We start from the raw sequence: 20,993 nt of genomic DNA on the forward strand, positions 1-20,993 counted from the left end.
TCACCCCATGCCAGTTACCCTGACAGCAAACAGAATTGGGGCACAGCACAGCAACTAAATGTTAGCACGCTACCTGCAATTTAACACACTGTGCTTTTCAAAATGCAAATCCAATACTTGCACAGGTGTCCTCAATGAATTCTGACATAACCATTACTCGATTGACTGTCGAGTAACCATTCAAATACTGCCTTCTGACGTAGGACAGTGACCCAAGACATCTGAGGGTAAAACGTCTAAAACAACTTCTAAAAAGTTAATGCAATAAGCATGTTATGAGGTAGACACTGCTGTCCAGCTGTGTGTGTATTCAAGTGTGAATTGTCTTACAAATAACTGGTTCACAATCATTTAGTCACATTATTACGCACAGAATAAACTGAAACTTTGTTGAGTGAGCAGTAAGCACGATCTTTGTTTGGTCTCGCTACATTTTGAAGAGACCAAATACAGTACCTTGAGGCACTCCCTTTCCATTACCTTCACACTACTATACTGTCTCCCCTAAATCTTTCTACCCTGGGAGCACCTACAGTCAAAAACCATTACAGCACCTTTCTTCCTTACGAGGCGGTCACCATTTACATTATTCATAATGCATAAATCAATCCATAGACACCACTCAGATACTTTTCCACAGCCACCTCTCTACTCAACACAGAAAATCCCAAGGCAATGCATTTACAGTGCACTTCAATGCTTGATAACAGCATTTTACACACGCGTACGCACGCACACCAACTTAATACATTTTTATGCTTCTTGGAGTGGTCCTACCACTAACAGCCTCCTTGCACAGACCCAGAGAAGTGCCACTAGAATCAGTCTATCCAATGAACACTATGACACTGCAGATTTCCATGGTGAGTGGTCTCTACTTTCTATCAAACCTGGGTTCAAATGCTACTTGAAATCTTTCAAATACTTTGAGAATTTACTTCTGCCTGCCTGGAGTGCAAGATGGGCAGCGTTTGCACTTTTGCGACTTTTCTAATGGTACCATTATGCCAGGCAAGCTCAATCAAACACAGCTAAAGTATTTTAAATGCTTTCGAATAGTATTTGAGCCTAGGTCTGCTATGGGTAGATAGAGACAAACAGTGAAAAGCAGAGGGTTGAGCAGGCCAGGCCAGGGCCTAGAAAGTGGGACAGACAAGTTTCAGGAATCTGAGGCATGCTGGTCATGTACACTGGGGTGTCCAGTTCACACTGTCTGTCTGTGTGTCTGCCACTTACTCCATGACCTAGCTATCTAGGCACTCTGTGTCCTCATGCCCTGCGTGTGTCAAACAGTGTCTGTGATCTTGTGTGTATATCCCTGCAAGACACAGAAGACAGGAAAGCTACTGTAACACTCAAAACCCAATACAAACGCTGCAAAGATCACATAGGCACAATCGTATTACACACAAACAACCACACTCATTGAATTAAATCTTACATCTTATCTTAAATGACAGGTTAAGAATCAACAGGCCGCAGAGCAGCTCTAATATGTCTCACTGTGTCTTCCTGTCGGAGACAGAGGAGGACTGAGGAGTGTTGTGGTTCCAAAATAAGATATGTAGAGCTCTATGTTAAAATGGCCATTTCCGATCACCTCACTTATTTATGGTATGCCATCTAAGCCAAGCCTATTACTGCCAGGAACCACAAAAGCTCTCCAGGGAGAGACCAGTGACCAAATGTGCATGCTCAGGGCAAGGGAGTACTAATGCTATATTACTGAATGTCATATCAAATCAAATGCTTCGGAAACAACAGGTGAAGAAAAACAGTGAAATGCTGTTACAACAATGCAGAGAGAAAAAAATAGAAAGAATATAAAAATAATAACACAAGGAATAAATACACGAGTAACGATAACTTGGTTATATACACGGGGTACCAGTACCGAGTTGATGTGCAGGGGTACGAGGTAATTGAGGTAGATATGTACATATAGGTAGGGATAAACTAAAGTCACTAGGCAACAGGATAGATAATAAACACTAGCAGCAGCATATGTGATGAGTGAAAAGAGTTAGCGCAAAAAGGGTCAATGCAGATAGATAAATAGTTCACCAATAGCTAGCTACCTGGACTAACTATTTAGCAGTCGTATGGCTTGGGGGTAGAAGCTGTAAGAGGGTCATGTTGGTTCCAGACTTGATGCATCAGTACTGCTACTGCACAGCAAGCGGAGAGAACAGTCTATGACATGGGTGGCTGGAGTCTTCAACCATTTTTAGGGCCTTCCTCTGACACCGCCTTGTATAGAGGTCTTGGATGGCAGGGAGCTCGGCCCCAGTGAAATACTGGGCCGTACGCACCACCCTCTGTAAAAATGTTCCCTCTAAGCTGCGCGCGCAGGTGCAGAAGACATATCAGCCCACAGAGAGAGAAGCATGAGATTGAACTTCATTCAACTTTCTAGAGCAGTGGTCACCAACCAGTCAATCGTGACCTCCCAAGGCATTCCTAGTGGATCGTCCAATATTTCTGTAAAGACGCAACGATGAAGCCTTGTGTTCCTATTTTTTTTATTAATCTTGGCCTGTTAGCGGTAGGTGCACCTGATTCAGCTACCCTGTGTGCCAGGTAGGCGAACTGTTGCCATTTTGAACCATTTCATGTGTCTGAAGGTACAAACTCTGCCTTCCCGGCGGGCCCGGAGAGCAAATCAAGTGCACTATAGGCCTAACGCTGGCCAATCGGATGGCTCAGATTACCGTGTCTGCAGTAACGTAGCAGGCACAAAATAAAGCTACAGCAAAATGTATCCTATGAGATTTCAAAATGTTTCAAACCATGACTAGAGAGAGACTGTCAACGAATACAGCAAAGAGCTGCTGTTTTTATGAGTGAGTTCATGTTTAAGTTCTTTCTAAGCACTGTCAACACTTTGTATGCAACACTTTTATAAGCCATAAAATGCGCATTCTTCCTATTTCCACTCAGCGCTACAACAAGCACTGTAGCAGTAATGAATGAGTAGGAAAGTGTATCTATAGGCTTACATTGTTATTATTAATGGCTTGGGTCTTTTTTAATATCGAGGAAAATTCCACTTTTTTATTTATTTAACTAGGCAAGTCACTTAAGAACAAATTCTTATTTACAATGAAGGCCTACCAAAAGGCATAAGGCCTCATCCGGATTAAAAATAAATAAAATATAGGACAAAACACACATCACGACAAGAGAGACACCACAACACTACATAAAGAGAGACCTAAGACAACCACACAGCATGGTAGCAACACTTTCTCTGTTCATGGGAGTAACAACAACGAAATAATGTGGTGTGACTCCAGTTTCGCCATGAGCTAGAAGACGGTGCGGTGTCCCTTTTCGGTCAGTGTCAGTGGAGGAAAGGGATGAGCGGAGGGATGTTGAGAGGCAGGACCCTCAGTCTGCTGCTCTCTCCCTCCGCTGAGACTGACCATCAGATGCAGTCACCATCAGCCCAGTAAAATAAAAAGCAAATTATTTAAATGTATGCTCACTCAGCTGTGCCTCACAAGTAATACAACAACGGATCTATTACCGGTGTGATCATATAGCCTACCTCAAACTTTAAAATATATATTTTTTTAAATGTCCCGAACAACAATGCATTGGCAGGGCAATTCAAGCAAAGCCAATATGCGGTGATAATTTATTGGGCCTATAGCTTACTGCACAAACCTCATTGCTACAGTACTGTTTTTAATTGGTTAATGTTGCATAGGCTTACCTTTGTAAGTCATGTAAAAAAAAAAAAAGATTTTCTATAGATCTCATCTTGCATTTTGACTCAGAAAGTGATCTTGCCACAGAAAAGGTTGGTGACCACTGTTCTAGAGTTGATCCTGTTAACACTATCAACGTTTCCGTTTACTGTGGCAATTGTGATCAAATCAATGCAATATTAGCCATTTTCAATGCAGCATACCGAAACAAAACGAACTATGCAAGAGATTTTGGTGTAGGCAGAATGCATCGGAGTAGGATTCAATTGCATTGACACGCACTACTCAGCCTGTACTCTACACAGACCGGTGCAGCATAAACAATCAGAGCTGCAGTAGGCATATATGCCAATAGACCATTGCCATATATGGATCTGTGCCATTTACTTTGAACTGGACTGTGTTTACAGCATGAGCGGTTGTGAGTAGATGAGCTTGTTTTGAGATCTAAGTGAAAGCTGCATGTTGCCACGTGTGCACATTGTGTTCATATCCTTTGCTAGGTAGTGAGTTATTAGCTCAGTTATAGATCATTTGTAGTCAGCAATAGGGAAGTGATTGCTTCCCACAAGAGCACAAAACATGTACATTTCTAGACATATTTGAAAAGTTAGTCAGGTAAAGAGCTTTTTTTTGTCTTAAAGGGTCAGTGTAGTATTTTGAGACAGGCTTGAATAAGCTAAGTAGCCAATAGGCAGCGAGTAGCATGATTTGTCTGATTCTCTGTAATAATGGTATGGGAATAATAATGCATTTTATTTTGTAAAGTGTTTTTTTGCATCACACAACACAACATTTTCTGTCACCTCCTTGTCTGAAGGACAAGTGGATAAACAGGTTCATTCTAATCAAAGTACTTCACATAAAAATGACTTATGTGATACCTTTGATTAAAAATTACACAAAAAGCCCCAAGGCCTGACAAAAATGAAAATATATTTTTCTTATAAAAATTTTTGGGTACCCTGACAATCAACAAACACAAAAAAAACATGTATGTTTGGGTGTGTGTGCCACATCCCTGTCTGTTGGCTACCTGTTCTTCACCCTCCAGATCATGTGATTGTGTGATTGTGAGGCGGCGTCATTATGCAGGCATTGAGGAACAAAGAGCGATGAGGTTGTCTCATCCACAACGCAAACATATGACTCAAACTCCAAAGTATGACAAAAATTCCTCCCACAAACATTACTCAATTACAGCTGAGAAGAGATTTTGTCTTTGGAAGCAAACCATCACGAGGCAATGGGAATGTGAAACTAAGAATTCCCCTAGCCTGGTCCCAGATCTGTTTGTGCTGTCTTTAGTGCCTTGCCAACTCCTATGGTCATTGTCACGCCAATCAATGACCATAGGATTTAGCAAGAAAACAGATATCGCACCAGGTTTGGATTCCCACTATCCACAGCAAAGCACATGGGTAAAACCCATGTACAGTTGAAGTCGGAAGTTTACATACACCTTAGCCAAATACATTTAAACTCAGTTTTTCACAATTCCTGACATTTAATCCTAGTAAAGACTCCCTGTCTTAGGTCAATTAGGATCACCACTTTATTTTAAGAATGTGAAATGTCAGAATAATAGATTTAATAATGATTTATTTCAGCTTTTATTTATTTCATCACATTCCCAGTGGGTCAGAAGTTTACATACGCTCAATTAGTATTTGGTAGCATTGCCTTTAAATTGTTTAACTTGGGTCAAACATTTCGGGTAGCCTTCCAAAGCTTGGGTGAATCTTGGCCCATTCTTCCTGACAGAGCTGGTGTAACCGAGTCAGGTTTGTAGGCCTCCTTGCTCACACACACTTTTTCAGTTCTACCCACACATTTTCAATAGGATTGAGGTCAGGGCTTTGTGATGGCCACTCCAATACCTTGACTTTGTTGTCTTTAAGCCATTTTGCCACAACTTTGGAAGTATGCTTGGGGTCATTGTCCATTTGGAAGACCCATTTGCGACCAAGCTTTAACTTCCTGACTGATGTCTTGAGATGTTGCTTCAATATATCCACATACATTTTCCTTCCTCATGATGCCATCCATTTTGTGATGTGCACCAGTCCCTCCTGCAGCAAAGCACCCCCACAGCATGATGCTGCCACACCCGTGCTTCACGGTTGGGATGGTGTTCTTCGGCTTGCAAGCTTTCCCCTTTTTCCTCCAAACATAACGATGGTCATCAGCTCTATTTTTGTTTCATCAGACCAGAGGACATTTCTCCAAAAAGTACGATCTTTGTCCCCATGTGCAGTTGCAAACCGTAATCTGGCTTTTTTATGGCGGTTTTGGAGCAGTGGCTTCTTCCTTGCTGAGCGGCCTTTCAGGTTATGTCGATATAGGACTTGTTTTACTGTGGATATAGATACTTTTGTACCTTTTTCCTCCAGCATCTTCACAGGGTCCTTTGCTGTTGTTCTGGGATTGATTTGCACTTTTCGCACCAAAGTACGTTCATCTCTAGGAGACAGAACGCGTCTCCTTCCTGAGCGGTATGACAGCTGCGTGGTCCCATGGTGTTTATACTTGCGTACTATTGTTTGTACAGATGAACGTGGTACCTTCAGGCGTTTGGAAATTGCTCCAAAGGATGAACCAGACTTGTGGAGGTCTACCATTTTTTATCTGAGGTCTTGGCTGATTTCTTTTGATTTTCCCATGATGTCAAGCAAAGAGGCACAGAGTTGAAGGTAGGCCTTGAAATACACTGCTCAAAAAAATAAAGGGAACACTTAAACAACACAATGTAACTTCAAGTCAATCACACTTCTATGAAATCAAACTGTCCACTTAGGAAGCAACACTGATTGACAATACATTTCACATGCTGTTGTGCAAATGGAATAGACAACAGGTGGAAATTATAGGCAATTAGCAAGACACCCCCAATAAAAGGACTGGTTTTGCAGGTGGTGACCACAGACCACTTCTCAGTTCCTATGCTTCCTGGCTGATGTTTTGGTCACTTTTGAATGCTGGCGGTGCTTTCACTCTAGTGGTAGCATGAGACAGAGTCTACAACCCACACAAGTGGCTCAGTTAGTGCAGCTCATCCAGGATGGCACATCAATGCGAGCTGTGGCAAGAAGGTTTGCTGTGTCTGTCAGCGTAGTGTCCAGAGCATGGAGGCGCTACCAGGAGACAGGCCAGTACATCAGGAGACGTGGAGGAGGCCATAGGAGGGCAAAAACCCAGCAGCAGGACTGCTACCTCCGCCTTTGTGCAAGGAGGAGCAGGAAGAGCACTGCCAGAGCCCTGCAAAATGACCTCCAGCAGGTCACAAATGTGCATGTGTCTGCTCAAACGGTCAGAAACAGACTCCATGAGGGTGGTATGAGGGCCCGACGTCCACAGGTGGGGGTTGTGCTTACAGCCCAACACCGTGCAGGACGTTTGGCATTTGCCAGAGAACACCAAGATTGGCAAATTTGCCACTGGCGCCCTGTGCTCTTCACAGATGAAAGCAGGTTCCCACTGAGCACATGTGACAGACGTGACAGAGTCTGGAGACGCCGTGGAGAACGTTCTGCTGCCTGCAACATCCTCCAGCATGACCGCTTTGGCGGTGGGTCAGTCATGGTGTGGGGTGGCATTCTTTGGGGGGCCGCACAGCCCTCCATGTGCTCGCCAGAGGTAGCCTGACTGCCATTAGGTACCGAGATGAGATCCTCAGACCCCTTGTGAGACCATATGCTGGTGCGGTTGGCCCTGGTTTCCTCCTAATGCAAGACAATGCTAGACCTCATGTGGCTGGAGTGTGTCAGCAGTTCCTGCAAGAGGAAGGCATTGATGCTATGGACTGGCCTGCCCGTTCCCCAGACCTGAATCCAATTGAGCACATCTGGGACATCATGTCTCGGTCCATCCACCAACGCCACGTTGCACCACAGACTGTCCAGGAGTTGGCAGATGCTTTAGTCCAGGTCTGGGAGGAGATCCCTCAGGAGACCATCCGCCACCTCATCAGGAGCATGCCCAGGCGTTGTAGGGAGGTCATACAGGCACGTGGAGGCCACACACACTACTGAGCCTCATTTTGACTTGTTTTAAGGACATTACATCAAAGTTGGATCAGCCTGTAGTGTGGTTTTCCACTTTAAATTTTGAGGGTGACTCCAAATCCAGACCTCCATGGGTTGATAAATTTGATTTCCATTGATAATTTTTGTGTGATTTTGTTGTCAGCACATTCAACTATGTAAAGAAAAAAGTATTTAATAAGATTATTTCATTCATTCAGATCTAGGATGTGTTATTTTAGTGTTCCCTTTATTTTTTTGAGCAGTGTACATCCATACATCCACAGGCACACCTCCAATTGACTCAAATGATGTCAATTAGCCTATCAGAAGCTTCTAAAGCCATGACATCATTTTCTGGAATTTTCCAAGCTGTTTAAAGGCACAGTCAACTTAGTGTATGTAAACTTCTGACCCACTGGAATTGTGATACAGTGAATTATAAGTGAAATAATCTGTCTGTAAACAATTGTTGGAAAAATTACTTGTGTCATGCACAAAGTAGATGTCCTAACCGACTTGCCAAAACTATAGTTTGTTAACAAGAAATTTGTGAAGTGGATGAGTTTTAATGACTCCAACCTAAGTGTATGTAAACTTCCGACTTCAACTGTAGATCCTGGTCCCAGGACATCAACCAATTAGATCAGATACAAACACAGTGGGTCACTCATATGCACCCAAACATCAAATCCCGGGTATTATCATGGGCACTGGCATGGCCCAGGACATGGAAATATAGGACAGGGAGGGAATGAAATATTCATAGATCCAAGTATTGCTCTCTCAAGCACATCTCTCTTCCGGTCTCCTGCCAAACCAGGCAAAAAAGGACTGAGCACAGCAAGACAATCACTGGTAATAAATCGGGGCTTGTGATATGTGGACTTGGAACTGACTTGCAAAACAGAAGCCCTTGCTTAAAAATAGACTTCAAACTGAACTTGCCAGAAAAAGAGCACTGAGTAAACAGGGTGGGAAGTCTCGCTTGGTTCTCCTTCAAAATGGAAATGAGGCAAACAACAGGCTAGGAAATAGCTTTGGGTCCCGAGCCGTGAAATCAGAGTGGAAAGGGAAAAGGGCTGTTCCGAAAAACAGTAAAGAGGAACTCGGGAGGCCGAAAGAGAATATGTCTGCATCTCATTTGAGTGGGACAGGGAACTAATGAATTACCTCACCGTCACCCCCCTAGCGCCTCTCTCGGCCCTCACACTCTCACCCCGGATGGGGTGATGTAAGGGGCTATGGTGGGGCCCCAGACACACTGTAAGTGCAGTGTAAACAACAACCCCCAATTCTGTGCCAGAAGGCTCTCACTGTGTTAGTGTTGGTGTGTGTGTGTGCGTGCGTGAGTGGTCATGCCGGGGTTTAAAAGTTCCAGCTATCGGGCTTGCCAGCCTGCCAAATTAGTGTATTTGCACTTTGTTTTGAAGTTCCTAAAGTTCAAGCGACGACGGGTGTGAGAGAGAAATAGATAACAGATAAATCACTAATTCACGTGTACACAGTTTCACTCTGCATTAGCACAATCAACACAACATTGCAGGTTACTTTTTAACTCGACAAAATTGAATTACTTGCTTGTGAGCATTATTATACATACAACAAATGAGAGAAGAAATGTGTGCAGGGTTTACAATGTAACTAAACTAACTGAGGTTGAAAGATGCTTGGGCCTCCAACATCTAGAAATGGCAACTTATGGCCTAGTTAAGAAAAATAATGCTTACAACGCATGATTTGGGGCCAAAAACACCCAGTTTAATCCTCCACTGGTCTATGCGAGGTGGCCTCATGGCACCACACACACCCCTGTCACAACGCGTTTACACAGCGGCGGCACGTGTCACGGTTAACTAAGCCAGAACCCAGAAGCAGACCAGGACACGGTACGTGAGACAAAGGTGAGTGTTTATTTATAGAGTCCGAGTGAAGCTGAATAATCCAGGGAACAGAGCGGGTGGCGTGGATGGGTTGTTGAAGGTGCAGTGGTTGGTCCGGTACTGGCTCGGCAGCCGCCGACCATCAGGCAGAGGTTGGGTGAAGGTTCCGGGTGAGAGACTGCAGACAGAACAAAACGGAGGTGAGTACACAGCAAATCAACAAGGTGCAAAACAACAAAACTAACGCTAGAACTCAAAGGCTGATACGCTGACAAACATACTGTTCATGGCTAACGATCCGGCAGGAACTGGATGTTGGCCCAGAGCCTAAGAAGGGTGATGATCAGGACCAGGTGTGCAGATTGCTGATGGGATGCAGGTGCGGAAAACCAGAGCGCTCCCCGGAGCGTTCCCCGAACCCTCGGGAAACTGGAGAATACGAGCAGGAACACTAGTCACCAGACAGGACCCGACTCAGACAGCCGGGATCGTCACAGTACCCCCTCCGACGAACGCCACCGGGCGGACTTCCCGGAGCGCCAGGATGGAGGCGGTAGAAGTCACTGATGAGGTCTGCGTCTAGGACCTGTCGCCGCGGAATCCAACTCCTCTCCTCAGGGCCATACCCCCTCCCAGTCCACGAGATACTGGAAACCCCGGCCCCGCCGTCTGGAATCCATGATGCGACGCACCGTGTAGGCAGGACCACCTCCGATCATCCGAGGAGGAGGAGGAGGAGGCGGAGGAGGCAACAGAGGACTGAGGAAGACAGGCTTGAGGCAGGAGACATGAAAGGTGGGATGGACTCTGAGCGTCCTCGGTAGTTTGAGTCGAACTGCCACTGGATTGATCACCTTCTCCACCACAAACGGACCAATGAACTTCGGTAACAACTTCCTAGACTCAGTCCGTAACGGAAGATCCCGTGTGGCCAACCAAACCCTATCTCCGATGGTATAGGTGGGAGCGGGAATCCGGCGACGATTCGCCTGGAGCTGATACCGGTCCGAAACTCTAAGGAGTGCCTTTCTGGCCCGATGCCAGGTCCGGTGGCAACGCCGAATATGGGCCTGAACAGAAGGCACTGAGAGCTCCTTCTCCTGAGAAGGAAACAGGGGAGGTTGGTAGCCATACAGGCACTGGAAGGGAGACATCCCAGTGGCAGATGTAGGAAGAGTATTGTGGGCATACTCAACCCAAGGCAACTGAGAAACCCAGGAGGTGGGGTTGGAAGAGACCAGACAGCGTAGCGTTGATTCCATCTTCTGGTTGGCTCTCTCCGCCTGACCATTGGATTGGGGGTGAAAACCAGATGTGAGACTGACCGTAGCTCCAATGGCCAAACAGAAGGACTTCCAGACAGCAGAGGTAAACTGAGGGCCACGGTCGGAAACGATATCACTGGGCAAACCGTGGACCCTGAAAACCTCCCCTAACCAGGATCTCGGACGTCTCGAGGCAGAGGGAAGCTTGGCAATTGGCACAAAGTGGGCGAACTTGCTGAATCTGTCCACGATAGTCAGAACGACCGTGTTCCCCTCAGAGGCGGGCAACCCCGTGACGAAGTCCAGGGCCAGATGCGACCATGGTCGCGGGGAATAGGAAGGGGGTGAAGTAGTCCAGAGCTGGGCCGATTGGTACTCTTATTCTGCGCACACACTGGACAGGCAGCAACAAAACCCCGAGTATCCTCGGCCATGGCAGGCCACCAAAAACGTCTGCGAAGAAACGCCATAGTCCGAGCCACGCCAGGGTGACAAGCCATCTTGCTTGCGTGGGACCATTTGAGGACAGCAGGACGAACCGACTCAGGCACAAACAACCGACCGGGTGGACCGTTACCGGGACCGGGCTGAGTCCGAAGGGCCGCCAGCACCTCTTCCTCAATCTTCCACATAACTGCTCCCAGCGACGCAGTTCCGGGGGAGGATTGTCTCGGTCTTGGACCCACTCTCCTCCGTCTTGGAGAACATCCGGGACAAGGCGTCCGCCTTGCCGTTCTTAGATCCAGGTCGGAACGTCAGGGCAAACCTGAATCGTCCGAAAAACAACGCCCACCTGGCCTGACCGGGAGTTGAGACGTTTAGCCGATTGCACGTAAGCAAGATTCTTGTGGTCCGTCCAGACAATAAACGGTTGCTCCGCCCCCTCCAACCAGTGGCGCCACTCCTCCAAGGCAAGTTTCACCGCGAGAAGCTCCCGGTTACCCACATCGTAATTCCTCTCCGCAGGCGAAAGGCGACGAGTAGTAGGCGCAGGGATGGAGTTTACTGTCCGTGGAGCATCGCTGCGACAGGACGGCGCCAACTCCCACATCAGACGCGTCCACTTCAACGACGAACTGACGGGCCGTGTCCGGTTGAGAGAGAATCGGTGCGTTGGTGAATCGCCTCTTCAAATCCAGAAACGCTCGATCCGCCTCCGGATTCCACTTGAAGGTCCTGATGCTGGAAGTCAAGGCAGTTAACGGAGCGGCCACACGGCTGTAATCCCGGATGAATCTGCGGTAGAAATTCGCAAACCCCAAAAATCTCTGGAGCTGCAATCTCGTACCGGGCTGGGCCCATTCCAGAACCGCTCTAACCTTCTCCTGGTCCATCCTAATCTCTCCCCTGGAGATGATGTACCCGAGAAAGGATGTCGTGTGGGCGTGAAACTCGCACTTCTCGGCCTTCACGAACAGGCGATTCTCCAACAATCGCTGCAGCACCTGCCGGACATGCTGGACGTGGTCGGAAGGTTCCTTCGAGAAGATCAGAATGTCATCCAGGTAAACAAACACAAAGAGACCGATCATATCTCTCAGGACGTCGTTCACCATACTCTGGAATACCGCTGGAGCATTGGTCAGTCCAAACGGCATCACCTGATACTCGAAGTGACCCATCGGTGTATTGAAACCCGTCAACCACTCGTCCCCCTCTCTGATCCGGACCAGGTGATACGCATTGCGTAGGTCTAGCTTGGTGAACACCGTAGCACCCTGTAAGGAGTCGAAGGCAGAACTCATCAAGGGCAGGGGATACTTGTTCTTGATCGTGATGTCATTCAACCCCCGATAATCAATACACGGTCGAAGAGAGCCATCCTTCTTACCCACAAAGAAGAATCCTGCCCCCAGGGGTGATGACGAGGGCGAACGAGACCAGCAGCTAGGGACTCCTTGATGTAGGTCTCCAACGCCTCACGTTCAGGTCGGGAGATACTGTATAACCTTCCCTTGGGGTAGACAGCTCCAGGGACCAGGTTGATGGCACAATCATAGGGTCGGTGGGGAGGGAGTGACAGAGCCTTCTGCTTACTGAAAACTTCCCCCAAATCGTGATATGTCTCGGGAACCAGGGACAAATCTGGGGGTTTAGCCTCAATCACCTGACTGGGAACCGAATGGGGGCAGGCAGTCTTGAGACAGTTAGCATGACAATCAAGGCTCCAACTCGTTACCTTGCCCGTCACCCAATCGAACGTGGGATTGTGTTCCTTCAGCCAGGGGTATCCAAGGACCAGAGGAACATGGGAAGACGGCAGAATGAAGAATGAAATCATCTCAGAATGATTCCCCGACAACCGCATCTTAACCGGTTCAGTCCTCATCGTGATACGTGCCAGACTACTGCCGTTCAGAGTGGTCGCTTCAATGGCTTCCGGCAATTGCTCCTTGGAAAGCCCCAGCTGTTCCACCAACTCGGCATCAAGAAAGCTTCCATCGGCACCTGAATCGATAAAAGCGTTAAGCGCTAAGCTCTGATTCCTGTTCACAAGGGTAGCCGGGAAACGGGGTCTGACAGAGGTACTGAGAGGTTGAAACTGGCTCGCTAAAAGTCCTCCCAACTTTAGCGAGCCGGGCAGTTTGACGACCGCCGGGAACAGGTGGAGAGGTAATGTCCCGAGCTACCACAGTAGAGGCAGCAGTTGGTCTGACGTCTCTGTTGACGCTCCTCCTTGGTTAACCCGTGCCGCCCCACTTGCATGGGTTCAGAATCGAGAGAGGACCTCTCCACTAATCCATTGTGGAGGAGAATGATCGACGTGTTCTGGTCCACCACCCGACCCGACTGGGAACTGAGAAGCTGATCGGTTGGACGGAACCCATTGCTTCTCCCTCCTTCGCTCTCGGACTCGATTATCCACCAGAATAGACAAAGCTACCAAGCTGTCCAGGTCACTAGGCTCCGGATAGGAGATCAACTCATCCTTGAGCTGCTCCGACAGACCCTGGTAAAAGGCTGCTTGCAGAGACTCCTCGTTCCACCCACTCTCCACAGCCAACGTCTTGAACTCGATCACGAAGTCGGCCACGCTGCGAGTTCCTTGGCGAAGCGAAAACAGGCGCCTAGCTGCGTCCCTCCCTCGGACGGAATGGTCGAAGAGCTTCCTCATCTCGGCCGCGAACCCCTGGTATGAAGCCATGCAGGGATCCTGTCGTTCCCAAACGGCTGAAGCCCACTCCAGCGCTCGACCACGCAGCAACTCAATCACAAAGGCTATCCTAGCCTTGTCTGTGGCATAAGAGTAGGGCTGTAGATCGAACACTAGTCCACACTGCATAAGGAAGGAACGGCATCTTCCCAGCTCTCCCTCATACTTCTCCGGCGTCGGAACCTTGGGCTCACGGATGGACACAGCTTCAGAAGCGGCAGGCGAGATGGGTGAAACCGGTAGTGGATCCTCCACCGGACACTTGCGTTGGTTCTGGACCTCCGTCAGACCGGTAGAAAGGTTCCGAACTGACAACGCGATCTCCTGTAGTACCGTGCTATGATAGCCCAACATCTTCTCCTGCTGGGTAATAGCATGGCGAACAGAGTCCAGGTCCGCTGGGTTCATTACTGGCCGGATCGTTCTGTCACGGTTAACTAAGCCAGAACCCAGAAGCAGACCAGGACACGGTACGTGAGACAAAGGTGAGTGTTTATTTATAGAGTCCGAGTGAAGCTGAATAATCCAGGGAACAGAGCGGGTGGCGTGGATGGGTTGTTGAAGGTGCAGTGGTTGGTCCGGTACTGGCTCGGCAGCCGCCGACCATCAGGCAGAGGTTGGGTGAAGGTTCCGGGTGAGAGACTGCAGACAGAACAAAACGGAGGTGAGTACACAGCAAATCAACAAGGTGCAAAACAACAAAACTAACGCTAGAACTCAAAGGCTGATACGCTGACAAACATACTGTTCATGGCTAACGATCCGGCAGGAACTGGATGTTGGCCCAGAGCCTAAGAAGGGTGATGATCAGGACCAGGTGTGCAGATTGCTGATGGGATGCAGGTGCGGAAAACCAGAGCGCTCCCCGGAGCGTTCCCGAACCCTCGGGAAACTGGAGAATACGAGCAGGAACACTAGTCACCAGACAGGACCCGACTCAGACAGCCGGGATCGTCACAGCACGGGGCATTAGCTAGGAGGAGTTACTGTTTAGTGGCTGTAAATGGGGTGGTTTTAAGTTTTGATGTGTACAAAACCTCTACAAACAAACTCAACTGATTGTGCCAAAGCCCCCTTAATTGAACAATCAATATTTAATGGAGCATTTGAAGGCACAGTCCTCAAGATGTATCCGACTAGCAGGGTATACATCGACAACTTCACTGTTCTAGGAAGTGAGTAGTAACTGGCTGGGTAATATACAAAATGGACATATCAAAAACAATACGAAAAATAAATAATAAGGGAAAGAAAAGGAAAAACCAGTAACAAAGTGTAATGCCATAGTGAAATTACCGTAACATCACATTCCAAGACTGTAGAGCCTTAACTGGTAGATCGAGGGGGTTTACATCAGATAATCAGATGCAGTTCAAATAGTAATGCTTACAAGAGACTTCAATCACATTACCTTGTTGTTGGCCAGATGCCCATTACAAAACACAGCTGTGCCTGGATGGCTGATAAGTCAAACCTGCATTGAACATCTCTGCTATCTGCTATTCCTCTTCTCTCTGTACATCCCCAACGAGTGACACAGCCAAAATTCCTACTATCCCAGAGGGTTAGGTTTCTAACTCAGCAGTGATTTGGCGCCAACAGACAGAGATGAACAAAAGAGCTGGTTCAAACTTTTACCGAACTACAATGCTAAATTCCACAAGCTTACATATAATGTAGCTAGATCGTACATTGATGAAAACCAGGCACCACTATTGGTGTCATTTTGTGTCATTAAGACTTTGTTGACAGTTGCTGAAGATAGGGATGTCTGGGACTGTGTGTGTTCCTGCGTGAGGTACACTACCAGTCAAAAGTTTGGACATACCTACTCATTCAAGGGTTTGTCTTTATTTGTACTATTTTCTACATTGTAGAATAATAGTGAAGACATCAAAACTATGAAATAACACATATGGAATAATGTAGCAACCAAAAAAGTGTTAAACAAATCCAAATGTATTTTATACAGTGGGGAAAAAAGTATTTAGTCAGCCACCAATTGTGCAAGTTCTCCCACTTAAAAAGATGAGAGAGGCCTGTAATTTTCATCATAGGTACACGTCAACTATGACAGACAAATTGAGAGAAAAAAATCCAGAAAATAACATTGTAGGATTTTTAATGAATTTACTTGCAAATTATGGTGGAAAATAAGTATTTGGTCACCTACAAACAAGCAAGATTTCTGGCTCTCACAGACCTGTAACTTCTTCTTTAAGAGGCTCCTCTGTCCTCCACTCGTTACCTGTATTAATGGCACCTGTTTGAACTTGTTATCAGTATAAAAGACACCTGTCCACAACCTCAAACAGTCACACTCCAAACTCCACTATGGCCAAGACCAAAGAGCTGTCAAAGGACACCAGAAACAAAATTGTAGACCTGCACCAGGCTGGGAAGACTGAATCTGCAATAGGTAAGCAGCTTGGTTTGAAGAAATCAACTGTGGGAGCAATTATTAGGAAATGGAAGACATACAAGACCACTGATAATCTCCCTCGATCTGGGGCTCCACGCAAGATCTCACCCCCGTGGGGTCAAAATGATCACAAGAACGGTGAGCAAAAATCCCAGAACCACACGGGGGGACCTAGTGAATGACCTGCAGAGAGCTGGGACCAAAGTAACAAAGCCTACCATCAGTAACACACTACACCGCCAGGGACTCAAATCCTGCAGTGCCAGACGTGTCCCACTGCTTAAGCCAGTACATGTCCAGGCCCGTCTGAAGTTTGCTAGAGTGCATTTGGATGATCCAGAAGAGGATTGGGAGAATGTCATATGGTCAGATGAAACCAAAATAGAACTTTTTGGTAAAAACTCAACACGTCGTGTTTGGAGGACAAAGAATGCTGAGTTGCATCCAAAGAACACCATACCTACTGTGAAGCATGGGGGTGGAAACATCATGCTTTGGGGCTGTTTTTCTGCAAAGGGACCAGAACGACTTATCCGTGTAAAGGAAAGAATGAATGGGGCCATGTATCGTGAGATTTTGAGTGAAAACCTCCTTCCATCAGCAAGGGCATTGAAGATGAAACGTGGCTGGGTCTTTCAGCATGACAATGATCCCAAACACACCGCCCGGGCAACGAAGGAGTGGCTTCGTAAGAAGCATTTCAAGGTCCTGGAGTGGCCTAGCCAGTCTCCAGATCTCAACCCCATAGAAAATCTTTGGAGGGAGTTGAAAGTCCGTGTTGCCCAGCGACAGCCCCAAAACATCACTGCTCTAGAGGAGATCTGCATGGAGGAATGGGCCAAAATACCAGCAGCAGTGTGTGAAGACTTACAGAAAACATTTGACCTGTGTCATTGCCAACAAAGGGTATATAACAAAGTATTGAGAAACTTTTGTTATTGACCAAATACTTAATTTCCACCATAATTTGCAAATAAATTCATTAAAAATCCTACAATGTGATTTTCTGGATTTATTTTTCTCATTTTGTCTGTCATAGTTGACGTGTACCTATGATGAAAATTACAGGCCTCTCTCATCTTTTTAAGCGGGAGAACTTGCACAATTGGTGGCTGACTAAATACTTTTTTTCCCCACTGTATTTGAGATTCTTCTAATAGCCAGCCTTTGCCTTGATGACAGCATTGCACAAGCTTGGCATTCTCTCAACCAGCTTCACCTGGAATGCTTTTCCAACAGTCTTGAAGGAGTTCATATATATGCTGAGCACTTGTTGGCTGCTTTTCCTTCACTATTCCTTCACTCTGCGGTCCAACTCGTCCCAACCGGGGGATTGTGGAGGCCAGGTCATCTGATGCTGCACTCCATCACTCTCCTTCTTGGTCAAATAGCCCTTACATAGCCTGGAGGTGTGTTGGGTCATTGTCCTGCTGAAAAACAAACGATAGTCCCACTAAGCCCAAACCAGATGGGATGGCGTATCACTGCAGAATGCTGTGGTAGCCATGCTGGTTAAGTGTACCTTGAATTCAAAATAAATCACAGAGTGTCACCAGCAAAGCACCCCCACACCATAACACCTCCTCCTCCATGCTTTACGGTGGGAAATACAAATGCCGAGATCATCCGTTCACCCACACCACATCTCACAAAGCCACGGCTGATGGAACCAAAAATTTCAAATTTCGACTCCAGACCAAAGGACAATTTTCCACCGGTCTTATGTCCATTGCTCGTGTTTCTTGGCCCAAGCAAGTCTCATCTTCTTATTGGTGTCCTATAGTAGTGGTTTCTTTGCAGCAATTTGAACATGAAGGCCTGATTCACAGTCTCCTCTGAACAATTGATGTTGAGATGTGTCTGTTACTTGAACTCTGTGACGCATTTATTTGGGCTGGTAACTCTAATGAACTTATCCTCTGCAGCAGAGGTAACTCATGGTCTTCCATTCCTGTGGCGGTCCTCATGAGAGCCAGTTTCATCATAGCGGTTGATGGTTTTTGCGACTGCACTTTAAGAAACTTTCAAAGTTCTTGACAATTTTCGTATTGACTGACCTTCATGTCTTAAAGTAATGATGCACTGTCATTTTTCTCTGCTTATTTGAGCTGTTCTTGCCATAATATGGGCTTGGTCTTTTACCAAATAGGGCTATCTTCTGTATACCCCCCTACCTTGTCACAACACAACTGATTGGCTCAAACGCATTAAGAAGGAAATAAATTCCACAAATTAACTTTTAAGAAGGCACACCTGTTAATTGAAATGCATTCCAGGTGACTATCTCATGAAGCTGGTTGAGAGAATGCCAAGAGTGTGCAAAATTGTCATCAAGGCAAAGGGTGACTATTTAAAGAATCTCAAATATAAAATATATTTTGATTTGTTTAACACTTTTTTGGTTACTACATGATTCCATATGTGTTATTTCATAGTTTTGATGTCTTCACTATTATTCTACAATGTAAAAAATAGTAAAAATAAAGAAAAACCCTTGAATGAGTAGGTGTGTCCAAACCTTTGACTGGTAGTGTAGGTGGGAGGATGACAGAGGTTGTTTCGTTCAAACATAGTCATTTTCAGTGCCATTACTTCAGGCAAACAACATCAGGTTCCAACAGTAATCAAGTGAACAGTCTCAACGCCAAACATACAATTAAGGAGAGTCCAAATGTCCTTGTTCGTTAGTGCATAGTGTTTGGGTTTTTAAGGTCCCACCCAACCATTCAGAGATTCTCTGCATGCTGGCAAGAGCTCTAATTATAGCTTCCACAAGAACACAAAAGACCATAAGAGTAATGTGTAATCTCTCAAAGCCTAGACTCTTAGAGAAAAAGGGTTCCAAAAGGGTTATTTGTCTGACCCATATGAGAAACCTTTTTAGTTCCAGGTAGAAACCAGTTGAGTTCCATTTAAAACCCATTCCACAGGGGGTTCTTCATGGAACTCAAAAGGGTTCTACCTGGAGCCAAAAGGGTTCTACTTGGAACCAAAAAGGGTTCTTCAAAATGTCCTGCAAAAACTATAGGTTTAGTGCCAAAAAGGCGCCCTTGTTCAATATTCTCCAATGGGAGAATCGTTTTTCCTGTCATCCCGCCCATTAAGTGCTGTCAATACATATCACCCAACATACCAGTTACAGCCAATCAGAGCTGCTAACAGGGGTAGAGGGTCTGTCTGCCCGTCTGTCGGCTCCTTCACCACAGATGAGATCACTACATTGCCTGATACACCAGAACGTGCTTTGCGCTTACAGTGGGGAAAAAAAGTATTTAGTCAGCCACCAATTGTGCAAGTTCTCCCGCTTAAAAAGATGAGAGAGGCCTGTAATTTTCATCATAGGTACACGTCAACTATGACAGACAAAATGAGAAAAAGAAATCCAGAAAATCACATTGTAGGATTTTTTATGAATTTATTTGCAAATTATGGTGGAAAATAAGTATTTGGTCAATAACAAAAGTTTCTCAATACTTTGTTATATACCCTTTGTTGGCAATGACACAGGTCAAACGTTTTCTGTAAGTCTTCACAAGGTTTTCACACACTGTTGCTGGTATTTTGGCCCATTCCTCCATGCAGATCTCCTCTAGAGCAGTGATGTTTTGGGGCTGTCGCTGGGCAACACGGACTTTCAACTCCCTCCAAAGATTTTCTATAGGGTTGAGATCTGGAGACTGGCTAGGCCACTCCAGGACCTTGAAATGCTTCTTACGAAGCCACTCCTTCGTTGCCCGGGCGGTGTGTTTGGGATCATTGTCATGCTGAAAGACCCAGCCACGTTTCATCTTCAATGCCCTTGCTGATGGAAGGAGGTTTTCACTCAAAATCTCACGATACATGGCCCCATTCATTCTTTCCTTTACACGGATCAGTCGTCCTGGTCCCTTTGCAGAAAAACAGCCCCCAAAGCATGATGTTTCCACCCCCATGCTTCACAGTAGGTATGGTGTTCTTTGGATGCAACTCAGCATTCTTTGTCCTCCAAACACGACGAGTTGAGTTTTTACCAAAAAGTTATATTTTGGTTTCATCTGACCATATGACATTCTCCCAATCCTCTTCTGGATCATCCAAATGCACTCTAGCAAACTTCAGACGGGCCTGGACATGTACTGGCTTAAGCAGGGGGACACGTCTGGCACTGCAGGGTTTTAGTCCCTGGCGGCGTAGTGTGTTACTGATGGTAGGCTTTGTTACTTTGGTCCCAGCTCTCTGCAGGTCATTCACTAGGTCCCCCTGTGTGGTTCTGGGATTTTTGCTCACCGTTCTTGTGATCATTTTGACCCCACGGGGTGAGATCTTGCATGGAGCCCCAGATTGAGGGAGATTATCAGTGGTCTTGTATGTCTTCAATTTCCTAATAATTGCTCCCACAGTTGATTTCTTCAAACCAAGCTGCTTACCTATTGCAGATTCAGTCTTCCCAGCCTGGTGCAGGTCTACAATTTTGTTTCTGGTGTCCTTTGACAGCTCTTTGGTCTTGGCCATAGTGGAGTTTGGAGTGTGACTGTTTGAGGTTGTGGACAGGTGT

The sequence above is a fragment of the Coregonus clupeaformis genome, chromosome 17 (genome assembly GCF_020615455.1).
Source record: "Coregonus clupeaformis isolate EN_2021a chromosome 17, ASM2061545v1, whole genome shotgun sequence".
NCBI classification, from domain to species: Eukaryota; Metazoa; Chordata; class Actinopteri; order Salmoniformes; family Salmonidae; genus Coregonus; species Coregonus clupeaformis.